Raw genomic sequence first — 14752 nt, forward strand, 5'->3', positions numbered from 1 at the left:
CCTTATACATCTTCATGCTTCCTGGATGTACAGAGAATCGACTGCGGTGAGCTTGCGATAGAATCTCATCCCTCAAAGTAGAATCCTTGGGTACCACTACTCTACCAGAAAGACACAGCATACCGTCTCCTTGCATATGGAAACAAGAAGTATTACCACCCTCCGCCAAACGGGCTAACTTCTGAGTCTTCAGATCGGAATTTTGAGCTTCCCGGATTCGTCGATACAAGGCTGGCTCTGCAAGCACAGAAGAAACACGAATCCCTTGTTGTTCTTTCTTATGATGGAATGTGAATGCCAAAGAACAACACTCCTCCACTGCCTTCGAAACCGAACTGGTACGAAGGGAACTCACATAGACCTTGCGGCTATGCGCATCAGCAACGGGGTTCAAAGAACCTGGATGGTACTTGATCTCACAATCATAATCTTTTAACAGATCCATCCAACGACGTTGCCTCATGTTCAACTCAGCCTGAGTGAACAGATACTTCAAACTCTTATGGTTGGTGAAGATCTCGAATTTTTCTCCATAAAAATAGTGACGCCATATCTTCAGAGAAAATACAATGGCTGCAAGCTCTAGATCATGTACGGGATAGTTCTCCTCGTGAGTCTTCAACTATCTGGAAGCATACGCGATCACGTGGACATTCTGAGTCAACACGCACCCCAAACCCTGGAGAGAAGCATAGGTGAAGACTACAAAATCACCTGATCCAGATGGTAAGGAAAGTACTTGAGCTGTCGTCAACCGACGTCTCAACTCAAGAAAACTGTCTTCATAAGCATATGACCACACAAAAGAAGCATATTTCTTTGTCAACTATGTCAAAGGCCTAGCTATCTGAGAAAAGTTCTCCACAAAACGTCGGTAGTACCCTGCCAAACCAAGGAAACTACGAATCTCAGAAGCTGTAGTCGGACGCGACCAATTTAGAATAGCCTCTGTCTTGATGGGGTCAACAGATATGCCCTCCTGAGAAATGACATGACCAAGGAATACAACTCGGTCAATCTAGAAGTCACACTTGCTTAGCTTCGCGTACAACTGTCTTTCCCTCAAGATCTGAAGTACAGTATAGAGATGATAAGCATGTTCATCCACGCTGCAAGAATAAACCAAGATATCATCGATGAACACTACCACGAACTTATCCAGAAAGTTGCGGAACACCCTGTTCATCAGATCCATAAAAACAGTTGGAGATCTCGTCAGACCAAACGACATCACTAGAAACTCATAGTGTCCATACCGTGTACGAAATTCTGTCTTAGGAACATCCTCCTGCAGAACTCGCAACTGATGTTACCCAGACCGAAGATCAATCTTCGAATAGGCAGAAGTACCCTGCAACTGATCAAAGAGATCATCTATCCACGGAAGAGGATACTTATTCTTCACTGTCACTTGATTCAACTGACGGTAATCGATACACAACCGCATCGAACCATCTTTTTTTTTGACAAACAGCACTGGGGCTCCCCATGGCGAAACACTGGGTCGAATGTAGCCCATATCAAGAAGATCTTGCAATTTCTTCTACAGCTCTTTCATCTCTGATGGTGCTAAAGGATAAGGAGCTTTGAAAATCGGTGCAGTCCCTGGCAGTAACTCAATGCCAAACTTGATCTCCCGCACTGGTGGCAAACCTGGAATTTCCTCCGGAAACACATCTGGAAAATCACGAACCACTGGTATCTCTCGGATATCTGGCTCCCCTAAGGATGCGTCAATGGCGTAGATAAGGTAGCCTTCCCTGCCAAACTCTAAAGCATGTCGGGCTTTCAGAGCAGAAACCACTGGCATCGGGGGTCGCTCTGCCTCACCATAGAAATACCAAAACTCGCTATCCTCTAGTCGGAACTGAACAAATCTCTGATAGCAATCCACTATCGCGCGGTAGGTAGTCAAGAGATCTATCTCAATGATTCAATCAAAATCCTCCATAGCTAGAACCATCAGGTTAGCACTAAGCTGATTACCCTCAAAATCCAAAACACAACCCACAACTAGACTCTTGGCTAAAACCTTGCTACCCATAGGAATAGAAACTACTAGCAAGACGTCTAAAGGAATGAATGGTAACTTATACTTCTTATCAAATTGTGCTTATACGAAAGAATGTGATGCACCAGTATCATGCAAAACATATTCAGGAAAACCACACAAACTACAGATACCTGCAATCATCCAATCACTGTCAGCCTCTGCCTGTTCCTGGTTAAGCGCAAAGACCTGACCCTGGGCACGTGGCCGCAAAGAAGAATGACCTCGAGAAGGAGTCTGAGCAGGCTGCCGCTGAGACTGTAGTAACCCGCATTTCTAATTAGTGATTAATGAGTAATTAATCACGTGATCATGTTTAGATTAAGTAAAGCATGACTAAGTAAGTTCCTGTTGGGATAACGGACTTCAGAAATGGATTCAGAGCACTCAAATTAGTTGAATTGGTTCAGAAAGATCGGACGATCCGAAGAGGAGTTTGGACAATCCGAAGTGGATCGGAAGCTCCGTGCCAGGATCGGAGGCTCCGATCGAGATCGGAAGCTCCGTCAGTGAGATCGGAAGCTCCGATCTGGGCCAGGACACACGTCATTGCTTACATCAGCAAGGTGACATCATGGCTGATGTAATATTGAGCAATTGGAAGCTCCGAAGGTGCGATCGGAGGTTCCAATTGAGTTCGGACGATCCGAACCAGGTTCGGAGGCTCCGAACATTGCCTATAAATAGAGGGTCCGAGAATTCATTTTCTCGCACCAATTTCCTCTCTTCTCTCTGATTTCTAAGCCTTCTAACTCAGATATAGGGAGATCTAGACATCCTATGGGGAATCCGGAAGTGGCTTAGTGATCTAGACGTCGTCGTGGAGCTACGGCCTAGTTTTGAGGCTATCAACAGCAAAGGGCTAACGACGGACGCAGGTATAGCTTTGGCATCCTAAAAATATTTAGGAGTATGCTATAGCTTAATTAAGGCTTTTAAAGCTTAATTGTTGATGCATGGATATTTGCATTGTAATAGTAGTAGAATGGACTAGTAGGCTTGGAGTCTAGGTCAGTGGAGCTAGGTTTGACCAGCAGTGTTAGAGGTACGTAAGTACTAACCGAGATAGCCGGCATGATATATTTTCTTATATGTTGCATGAGTATGTGTTATATGTTTTATCATGTTTTAGCATGTTTTACCATCTTAGCACATACATGATTTTACGTGTGACTACATCCGAAGAGATGTGAGTCATTGACAGTCTCCATAAGGAACGATGATCTCATTTTGGACTCGAGTCAGTTATGACAGTTTCCATATGGGACTTGTATCCTATTTTGGATTCGGGTCAGGATGGGGTTGGCTCAGCCCTGATATGGAATATACGAGTACCCCGCGGAGTAGCTCTCTAGTCGGTACTATATATTCTCAGTGCCATGAGCAAGTGTTTTCACTTGAATTTTAAATCATCTGTGTGCGCATATTTGTATTTATATCATTACTTCGTATTGAGCATTCTAGCTAACGCCCCTGTGTTTGGGTATTGTGTACCTTGTGGCGGGTCAGGTTTGAGGCTGGACGGTCCAGGCGGCTCTCAGCAGGATTGAGCTTTGGGGAGTGCGAGGTTGTAGAGGGTAGGGATTTATTTATCCTGAACCATCGATTTGGTTGTATAACAGTATTTATACACTTGTGGTAGCGTCGGTTGTATTTTGCCGATTAGATTTGTTGTATTTTATTTATCCGCACTTTACGCTTTAAGCTTTTATTGTGTGCGCTTTTACTATAACTCTGATTAGGTAGTGGATCCGGGTTGGGTCACTACATTTTTGGTATCAAAGCGACGCATTGCACTGGGAATATCGTAAATCGGATTAAGTAATTATCTGTTCTTATGTAACAGATGGCAGATTACGACGAGAGCCACGGTAGCATAGACAACGGTTGTTGGGGCAATCCGGATGATCGTAGACGTCGGGGACAGCTCGAGGAGCGCAGGCAAGTGAGCATGCATAGATTCAAGGAGGTTAGCCCAAAGCCTTTGGCGGGTGGTGAGTCAGCTGAGGAGGCGGAGGATTGGATTGATAGGATGGAGCAGTGCTTCCAGAAGTTCCATTGCACGGCTGAGAATAGGATGGAGATTCTTGCCTTTATGCTTGAGGGCATAGCGAGGAAGTGGTGGAGATCTACTTCCGCACCATTCATAGCAGCTAGAGGAGCAACTACGTGGGTTGAGTTCCGTACTGCTTATCAGAGGTTGTATTTTCCTCCAGCTCTTCGTCAGGCGAAAGCCAGTGAGTTGTTGAGTTTGCAACAAGGGACGATGACGATCGAGGAGTACCAGCAGAAGTTCTTTGATCTGCTAACCTTTTGTCCTCATATTGCTGATAGCTCTATGGCGAAGTTTGATCACTTCCTTCAGGGGTTGAACTCTGATATTCATCGGATGGTTGCTGTGGGCGGCGATGGGACTTACGAGGATTTGGTGGACCGTTGTCGCCAAGCCGAGGACAGTATTCAGAGGAACAGGAGACTTTACTCTTCTTATTCCAGGCCAGCGAGTGCTAGTGCTTTGGGCCCTAGGGGGCAGTCCTTCAAGAATCCAGGAGGTACTTCTTCTTCTTCCTCTGGATTTGGGGGAGTGCATCGTTTTGGTGGACAGGGACCAAACCGTTGTCGTTAGTGCCGACGCAGACATCCGCCAGGGCAGTGTGGTCGATCGACCACTGCATGTTTCCAGTGTGGCCAGGAGGGTCACATGAAGAGAGATTGTTCTATGCTGATTGGGGCAGCAAGTGGTTCCGGAGGTTCTTAGGCATCCGTTCAGCCACCTCAGTACCAGCAGCCACCTTTCCAGCAGCAGTATTCGCAGCAGCGCCAGCAGCCGCAGCAGTCTCAGAGACAGCCTACTCAGACACCTTCTCGGGGTCATTCTTCTTTGAGGCTACGTACCCAGGGTCAGGTCTTTGCACTTAACCAGGAGCAGGCAGAGGCTGACAGCGATCGGATTATTGCAGGTATCTGTAGTTTATGTGGTTTTCCTGCATATGTTTTAATTGATACCGGTGCATCGCATTCTTTTGTCTTAGCACGTTTTGCTAAGAAGTATAGATTGCCATTTATTCCTTTAGACGTATTGCTAGTGGTTTCTAATCCTATGGGGAGCGAGGTTTTAGCCAAGCATCTAGTTGTGGGTTGTGATTTGGATTTCGAGGGTAATCAGCTTAGTGCTAACCTGATGATTCTAGCGATGGAGGATTTTGATTGCATCATTGGGATAGATCTATTGACTACCTACCGAGCGATAGTGGATTGCTATTAGAGGTTTGTTCAGTTTCATCCAGAGGATGACGAGTCATGGTATTTCTATGGTGAGGGAGCGCGACCCCCGATGCCAGTGGTTTCAGCTCTGAAGGCCCGGCGTGCTTTAGAGTCTGGCGGGGAAGGCTACCTTAATTATCTACGTCATTGACGCATCCTTAGGAGAGCCAGATATCCGAGAGATACCAGTGGTTCGTGACTTTCCATATGTGTTTCCGGAGGAGATTCCAGGTTTGCCACCAGTAAGGGAGATTGAGTTTGGCATTGAGTTAGTGCCAGGGAATGCACCGATTTCCAGAACTCCTTACCGCTTGGCACCGTCAGAAATGAAAGAGCTGCAGAAGCAATTGCAAGATCTTCTTAATAAGGGTTATATTCGACCTAGTGTTTCACCATGGGGAGCCCCAGTACTGTTTGTCAATAAGAATGATGGTTTGATGCGGTTGTGTATTGACTACCGTCATTTGAATCAGGTGATAGTGAAGAATAAGTATCTTCTTCCGTGGATAGATGATCTCTTTGATCAGTTGCAGGGTACTTCTGTCTACTCGAAAATTGATCTTCGGTCTGGGTATCATCAGTTGCGAGTTCGACAAGAGGATATTCCTAAGACAGCATTTCGTACGCGGTATGGACACTATGAATTTCTAGTGATGCCGTTTGGTTTGACGAATGCTCCATCTGTTTTTATGGATCTGATGAACAGAGTTTTCCGTGACTTTCTGGATAAGTTCGTGGTGGTGTTCATCGATGACATTTTGGTGTATTCTTGCAGCATGGATGAGCATGCCTACCATCTCTATACTGTACTGCAGGTCTTGAGGGAGAGACAGTTGTACGCGAAGCTGAGTAAGTGTGACTTCTGGATTGACCGAGTTGTGTTCCTTGGTCATGTCATTTCTCAGGAGGGCATATCTGTTGATCCTAGAAAGACAGAGGCTATTTTGAATTGGTCACGTCCGACTACAGCTTCTGAGATTCGTAGTTTCATTGGTTTAGCAGGATACTATCGTCGTTTTGTGGAGAATTTTTCTCAGATAGCTAAGCCTTTGACTCAGTTGACGAAGAAAGACGTTTCTTTCGTTTGGTGTGATGCTTGTGAAGATAGTTTTCGTGAGTTGAGGGTTGTCTGATGACAGCTCCAGTTCTTGCTTTACCATCTGGATCAGGTGGTTTTGTAGTCCTCACTGATGCTTCTTGATGAAACTTAAAATTTGTAATTATTTATATGTTAAAAAGTGTGTTTTAAAATTTAAGTTTAATTAAAATTATGAAGTTGTATTATTTTAGTGTTATGTGTTTATATTTAAATGTTTTACTAAAATGTTGTATTTTACGGTTTACGCAGGTTTGGTAAAAATAAAATTACTCAAGCTACAGAGGTCATAATGGAGTAATCTCAAAACCTGTAGAATCACAAAAGAGGCATCTTCAACTTTGTAGAAGACAAGAAATTTCAAAAACTTCATTAAGATGATCAAAATAATCAAACATCAAAATGGAGATAGATTTACTTTTACTATGACCAGCTTGGAGTAAAAATATCATAAGTATTTCATATGTTATCCAAAAGGGGTGAATGAGTTGTCCAAACACATCTACACAAAATATCCTACGTGTTCTATGTTGAAAAGAAAGGCTGAATCGGTGGTCTAAGGCATCAAACATGCCAATTAAAGTTGGGTCATGGTATTGACATTCAAGGAGACAAGCACCCACCAACTTTACTATTTCACATTTAATGAGCCTTGGACTCTTGCTCTCATTTGGCCTATAAATAGATGTGTTGTATAAGCTTTGTAGTGTGTAAGAGTGTAGAGAATTCTTCATTTGTAAAATAAATATTGTGTGTGTGAGAATAAAAGTTTGAGTGTGCAAGTTTCTCAAGTTCAAGTATGAAATTTCTTTTATCTTTATTCTTGAGTTTCATGTTCGTGGAAAGCTAAATCTTTTTATGTCAAGGTGAAAAGGTTTCATTGTTGGTCAAGTAAGATTGTCTATATTTTGTATATTCTTTTCTTTTCTATTTTTATTTTTACTAATTGATCTTTATTTGTAGGTATAATTTTGGATGATTTGTTGTTATCTATTTACATCAAATGCTTGGTACCTTGAATGTGGTTACCTTGATTTGTTGTCAAATATGATACAATAAATACTACAATAATTATATACTATAAATATATGTATCTATTTATAATAAAGTCATATATATTATTTAGACGATAGCGCGACACTGTCGGTTGTTCTAAATAATATATTGTGATTTGAACTAACATTTACTTTCTCGCATCTAACTTTTACTTTATCGCAACTAATATTTACTTTTCCGCAACTAACATTTACTTTCTCGCATCTAACTTTTACTTTTCCGCAACTAACATTTACTTTATCGCATCTAACATAAAGTCATATATTTTATTTAGACGATAGCGTGGCTCTGCCGGATGTTCTAAATAAAATATTGTGATTTGATCTAACATTTACTTTTATGTCAATTTATATTTATGCATTTATATATATATTATGGGTACCATGTATTAAATATCGGTTGATATTAATATAGTGGGAACTATATTATATGATATACTTGTTTAAATATTTCATTGTTCTTTTATGTTTATTTTTATTTTAGTTTCTTTTATTTATTTTTATTAAGCAATCTTAAATAAACCAACAATGAACCTTTGAAACCTTGACAATTTTATAATTTGTGTATTTGAAGTTTTATAATAATATTTTCATCTATAATATATTATTGCTAAAATTAAACTTACAACATCCTCTCCGTGGATCGATCTCGTACTCACGAGTATATTACTTGCAGACAACCTACACTTGGGTGAATTACAATTTAAGTTGTAGCAAGTTTTTGGCGCCGTTGCCGGGGAGGTATAAATTAAGTTTAATTTTGTTATTATGTAAATAGTATGTTGTTTTTTATTGTATGATTGTTTGGAGTCGTAAACAAAGTGGTAGACTTGTTCGAGTAACTGAAAATATTTTAAACATGGACGATAATTCTAATAATCAAGATGATAATAATAATAATCATCATCATCAAGAACATGAACAACCAAGAACACTTAGGCACCATATGAATCCAATAAGAACTAGTACACCATCTTGTTTAGTTTTTCCTCCTGATGCATCTAATTTCAATTTTAAGCCACAAGTCATTCAACTTTTACCAAATTTTCATGGCTTAGATTCTGAAAATCCATATTTGCATTTAAGAGAATTTGAGGAGGTTTGCAACACTTATAATGATCAAAATTGTAGCATGGATACTGTTCGATTAAAGCTTTTCCCTTTTTCCTTAAAAGATAAAGCTAAAACATGGTTGCAAAATTTGAGATCAAGTTCAATAAGATCATGGGAAGAAATGCAACAACAATTTCTAAAAAAGTTTTTTCCTTCCCATAGAACAAACTCTTTTAAAAGACAAATTACAACTTTTTCTCAAAAACAAGGGGAAACATTTTATCAATGTTGGGATAGATATAAAGAGTTACTTAATACATGCCCACATCATGGTTTTGAAATATGGAGAATAGTTTCTCACTTTTATGAAGGTTTAATACCTAAAGATAGGCAAATGATAGAATTCATGTGTAATGGAACTTTTGAAGATAAAAACCCAAATGAAGCTATGGAATATTTGGAGTCATTAGCAGAAAATGCTCAAAATTGGGATAATATAGGCTCAATTGAACCACCAAGTAAAACCAATAATTCAACAAATGGAGGTGGTATTTATCATCTTAAAGATGATGTAGATGTTCAAGCTAAACTTGCATCTTTAGCAAGAAAAATCGATTCATTAGAAATGAAAAAGAGTGATCAATTAAAAAGTGTTCAAGAAATTGTTTGTCATATATGTGACACACATGATCATCTTACAAAAAATTGTCCTACTTTGCCTTCATTTAAAGAATGTCTCCATGAACAAGCCAATTATGTTAACAATTTTAAAAAACCAACATTAGATCCTTTTTCACAAACATACAATCCTGGTTGGAGAAATCATCCCAATTTTAGTTGGAGGAACGATAATAATGTACAACCTTCACAACAACCTTTTCAAAATAACCAAAATCATCAAGGTTATGCTCCTTATATCCCACCTCCAAGAAAAAATTTTGAAGATGAAATTCATGCATACATTCAAAAGCAAGAGTCTATCAATATTCAAAACATTCAATCTATGAATGATTTGAAAGAAACTCTTGCAAAATTTGCATCTGCACTTAATATTCATGAAAAAGGAAAATTTCCATCTCAACCACAACCTAATCCTAAAAATCAAAATCAAGAAAAATTTGATCAAGTAAAATCTGTTATTACTCTTAGAAGTGGTAAAATAGTTAATGATCCATATAGTGATGAAAACAAAGATCAATTAAACTCAAAGAGTAAGGATTCAAATCCTGATACTTTTGAGAAAGATGATGCTTTGAGTCCTAAAAATAAGAAAATTGATGATAAAATAAATAAACATGTTCCTTTTCCTCATGCATTAGTAAATAATAAAAAACAAAAAAATGATTCTGATATTTATGAAGTTTTTAAACAAGTAAAAATAAATATTCCATTATTAGATGCTATTAAACAAGTGCCTTCTTATGCAAAGTTTTTAAAAGATTTATGTACTGTGAAAAGACAATTGCATGTAAAGAAGAAAGCATTCTTAACGGAGCAAGTAAGCTCTATTATTCAAAATAATTCTACCTTGAAATATAAAGATCCCGGTTGTCCAACAATTTCATGTATTATTGGAAAAAATAAAATTAAAAAAGCTTTGTTAGATTTGGGAGCAAGTGTGAATTTAATTCCTTATTCAGTTTATGAAAAGCTTAAGTTGGGAGATTTAAAACCTACATCTGTCACTCTTTTACTAGCCGATAGGTCAATCAAAATACCTAGAGGTATCGTAGAAGATGTGTTAGTTCAAGTCGATAAATTCATATATCCTGTGGATTTTATTGTCTTGGATACACAACCAATAGAAGTACATAACGAAATTCCAGTAATATTGGGACGTCCATTTCTAGCAACTTCAAATGCTTTAATTAATTGTCGAAATGGAATAATGAAATTGTCTTTTGGAAATATGACTTTAGAACTTAATGTGTTCAATTTATGTAAACAACCAAGTATTAATGAAGATGAAGATGATAATGCAATAGAAACAATTGTGGAAGAAAATATACACCAAGAAAACTTAAATCAACAATCTGAAGTTTGTTTAGTGGAAAGTTTTGATTCAAAAAATGTTTTTAAATCAAAGTTATTTGAAGAAATTAATGAACTTGAAGAAGTAAAAGAAAATGATCATCCAAAACTTGAATTAAAACCCTTGCCAATAGAACTAAAATATGCTTTTCTTGGTGAAAATCAAACATATCCTATTGTAATATCTTCTACCCTCTTACCAAAACAAGAAGAAGATGTAATAACACTACTTAAAAAACACAAAAATGCAATTGGATGGACTTTGCAAGATATAAAAGGTATAAATCCTTTAATCTGCACACATAGAATTCACTTGGAAGAAAATGCTAAAACATATCAACAACCACAAAGAAGATTAAATCCACACATGAAAGAAGTTGTTAAAAATGAAGTTTTAAAACTATTAGATGCCGGAATTATTTATCAAATCTCGGATAGTAAATGGGTAAGTCCAACACAAGTAGTACCAAAAAAATCAGGCATCACTGTTATAAAAAATGAAAAGGGAGAATTATTACAAGCTAGGATTCCATCTAGTTGGCGTATGTGCATTGATTATAGAAAATTAAATGATGCAACTAGAAAAGATCACTTTCCGTTACCATTTTTAGATCAAATTTTAGAGAAAGTGGCAGGTAATCCTTATTATTGTTTTCTTGATGGGTATTCGGGGTATTATCAAATACCAATATCATTAGAAGATCAAGAAAAAACTACTTTCACTTGTCCGTTCGGAACTTTTGCTTTTAAAAGAATGCCATTTGGTTTATGTAATGCCCCGGCTACTTTTCAAAGATGCATGCTAAGTATTTTTAGTGACATGATTGAAGAATTTGTGGAAGTTTTTATGGATGATATAACTGTTTTTGGAAACTCATTTGAAAACTGTCTTAAAAATTTGGAAGAAGTTTTAAAAAGATGTGAAGAAAAAAATCTTGTTTTAAATTGGGAAAAATGTCACTACATGGTTAAATCCGGAATTGTGTTAGGGCATGTCATATCTGAAAAAGGAATTGAAGTTGATAAAGCTAAGGTTGATGTTATTGCTAATCTACCATCACCAAACACGATCAAAGAAATTCGATCATTTTTGGGTCATGCGGGATTTTATAGAAGATTTATAAAAAATTTTAGCATAATATCGAAACCAATTTCAAATCTTTTAACAAAAGATGCACAATTTGAATGGACTCAAGAATGTGAAACTGCTTTTAAAAAGATAATTAATCTTTTAACTACATCACCTATTTTACAACCTCCTGATTGGTCTTTACCATTTGAATTAATGTGTGATGCAAGTGATTATGCTGTAGGAGCCGTGTTAGGACAAAGAAAAGAAGGTAAACCTTATGTGATCTATTATGCAAGTAGAACCTTAAATAGTGCTCAATTCAATTATTCAACAACTGAAAAAGAATTACTTTCAGTAGTGTTTGCATTAGATAAATTTCGATCCTATTTAATTGGTTCTACTACTATTGTTTACACTGATCATTCTGCCATAAAATATTTATCAAATAAACAAGATGCTAAGCCGAGATTAATAAGATGGATTTTGTTGTTACAAGAATTTGATCTTGTAATAAAAGATAAAAAAGGAAAAGAAAATGTAGTAGCCGATCATTTATCAAGAATAATTTCTGAATCATCTCAAAATGAAATACCAATAAATGAAAATTTTCCGGATGATCAACTATTTTATGCTACTACTATGCCTTGGTTTGCTAATATTGTAAATTTTCTTGTGACAAATAAAATGCCTTCTCATTGGAGTTCACAAGATAAAAATAAATTCTTGAAAGAGGTCAAAAAATTTTATTGGGATGATCCTTATTTGTTTAAGTATTGTCCTGATCAAATTTTTCGACGATGCATACCCGACAATGAGGTAAGTAGTGTCATTAAATTTTGTCATTCTGAGGCATGTGGAGGTCATTTTTCGTCAAAGAAAACAGCTGCAAAAATCTTTCAATGTGGATTTTATTGGCCTTCTTTATTCAAAGATACACATTCATTTTGCAAATCTTGTGAAAATTGTCAGAAAATGGGTTCAATTTCAAAACGAAACATGATGCCTTTAAATCCAATCATGATTATTGAAATATTTGACAGTTGGGGAATAGATTTTATGGGTCCATTTCCATTATCTTTTGGATTCACTTATATTTTAGTAGCTGTCGATTATGTTTCAAAATGGATTGAAGCAATTGCATGTAGAACTAATGATCATAAAGTTGTGATAAAATTTTTGAAAGAAAATATTTTTAGTCGATTTGGAATACCTAGAGCTATAATAAGTGATGGGGGAAGTCATTTTATAAATAAATCATTTTTTTCGTTGTTAAGAAAATATGGTATTACACATAAAGTTTCTACTCCATATCACCCTCAAACGAATGGTCAGGTTGAACTTGCAAATAAAGAAATAAAACAAATTTTGGAAAAAACAGTCAATCCAAATCGAAAAGATTGGTCTTTAAGATTAAGTGATGCATTATGGGCATATAGAACTGCATTTAAAACATCATTGGGGATGTCACCATATAGATTAGTTTTTGGAAAGCATTGTCATTTACCTGTTGAAATTGAACATAAAGCTTATTGGGCAATTAAAGCGTTTAATACTAATTTAGATGATGCATCTAAATCAAGAAAATTGCAATTAAATGAACTAGAAGAATTAAGAAATGATGCATATGAAAATGCAAAGATTTATAAAGATAAAACAAAAGCATTTCATGATAAAAATATTATGAGAAAATCTTTTGAAATCGGACAAAAAGTTTTACTTTATAATTCTCGCTTGCATTTGTTTCCAGGAAAACTTAGATCGCGATGGTCTGGACCATTTATTGTTAAATTTGTCTATCCTCATGGTGCTGTTGATGTTGAAAATCCTAAAAATAATAATGTATTTAAAGTTAATGGGCAAAGACTTAAACCGTTTATAGAAAATGAAGTTCTTAATGAAGAGTTTATGCCTTTATATGATCCAACTTAATTGTTACTTATATTTTTATTTTATTTTTGCAGAATTGAGTTCACTTCCCGGTTAAGTGGCGGATAACGGTACTCCGTGACTACTTTCAGTCGGTTTTATTTCAATTTCCCAAAATAATTGAATATATTATATATAAATATATATTATGGATGAAGCTATCAAAAAACTTGGTAAATATTTTCCATCTATTTCTAAAAAAGTTCTGAGAATGATTTATGAAGGCAGATGTGAAAGATTGAGAATGCTTATGCAAAAAGGAATCCCGGAGGATATTCGTCTTATAATTGAAGCCAAGGTTCGATTAGGTGGTGAAGTTCCAAAATTCTTACTTGTTCGAAATATGTCTGGACTAGGAAAAAGTACCTATGCGAAGAAAAGAAGGGCTAAAAGGTTAGATGTTTGTCATAATTGTGCCAGATGGACTTGTAATAGACAATGCAGATCTTTGGGATATGTTTTCACAAATAGAGAAGATAAAATTGATTTCATTAAGAATGGGCTGAGTAAAGAGTCATTGGATGATATCTCATTGACTCTTGAGACGCATTCTAGTGGAGATGTACAAGGTCAACTTCTCCATTTATGGAAACTATTCCAAGCGCAGCGTCATGGTGATGGTCTTGGGAATCTGACTAAAAAAGACCCTATTTGCCAATTTATAAGAAAATTGGATGGTAAGCCAACCCTCGACTCATAAATATTGAAGGAACACTGTGAGCCACAATCACATCACTGTTTATACGCATGCATGTTATTATTATATATTATTTTTTTACTATTTTCATCATTTTGTTCACATCTGTATTCCTATTTCTGTCTTATTCCTTGTTTTCCTTATAAAATCACTCAACTCTCTCTATATTTTTTTTTTTAAAAAAAAGAAAAAAACATGACAGGATCTTCTTCACAAAAATTGAAAAATATTTGTGTCTTTTGTGGTTCTAATACTGGAAAGAATGAAATATTTGTTGATGCAGCAATTAATCTTGGAAAAAAGTTAGCAGAGAGAAAAATTCACTTGGTTTACGGAGGAGGCAATATTGGGTTAATGGGATCTATTTCAACAGCAGCTCATCTTGGAGGTAGTCAGGTTTTGGGTATTATTCCTACAGCTTTAGCTGAAGGAAATATTACAGGTGTTACGGTTGGGGAAGAGTTGAAAGTTTCATCAATGTACGAGAGAATAACTAAAATGATAGAAA

General features: G+C 36.6%; 1 non-coding gene across 1 annotated transcript; it reads right to left on the reverse strand.

Annotated features, from left to right (window-relative positions):
* Positions 1-8743: 8743 nt before the first annotated feature.
* On the reverse strand, positions 8744-8854 carry LOC140894055 (small nucleolar RNA R71). Its single transcript, XR_012153608.1, has one exon. It is a non-coding gene; the product is annotated as a small nucleolar RNA R71 (small nucleolar RNA).
* Positions 8855-14752: the final 5898 nt, after the last annotated feature.

The sequence above is a fragment of the Henckelia pumila genome, chromosome 3, assembly GCF_033568475.1.
Source record: "Henckelia pumila isolate YLH828 chromosome 3, ASM3356847v2, whole genome shotgun sequence".
Taxonomy (NCBI): domain Eukaryota; kingdom Viridiplantae; phylum Streptophyta; class Magnoliopsida; order Lamiales; family Gesneriaceae; genus Henckelia; species Henckelia pumila.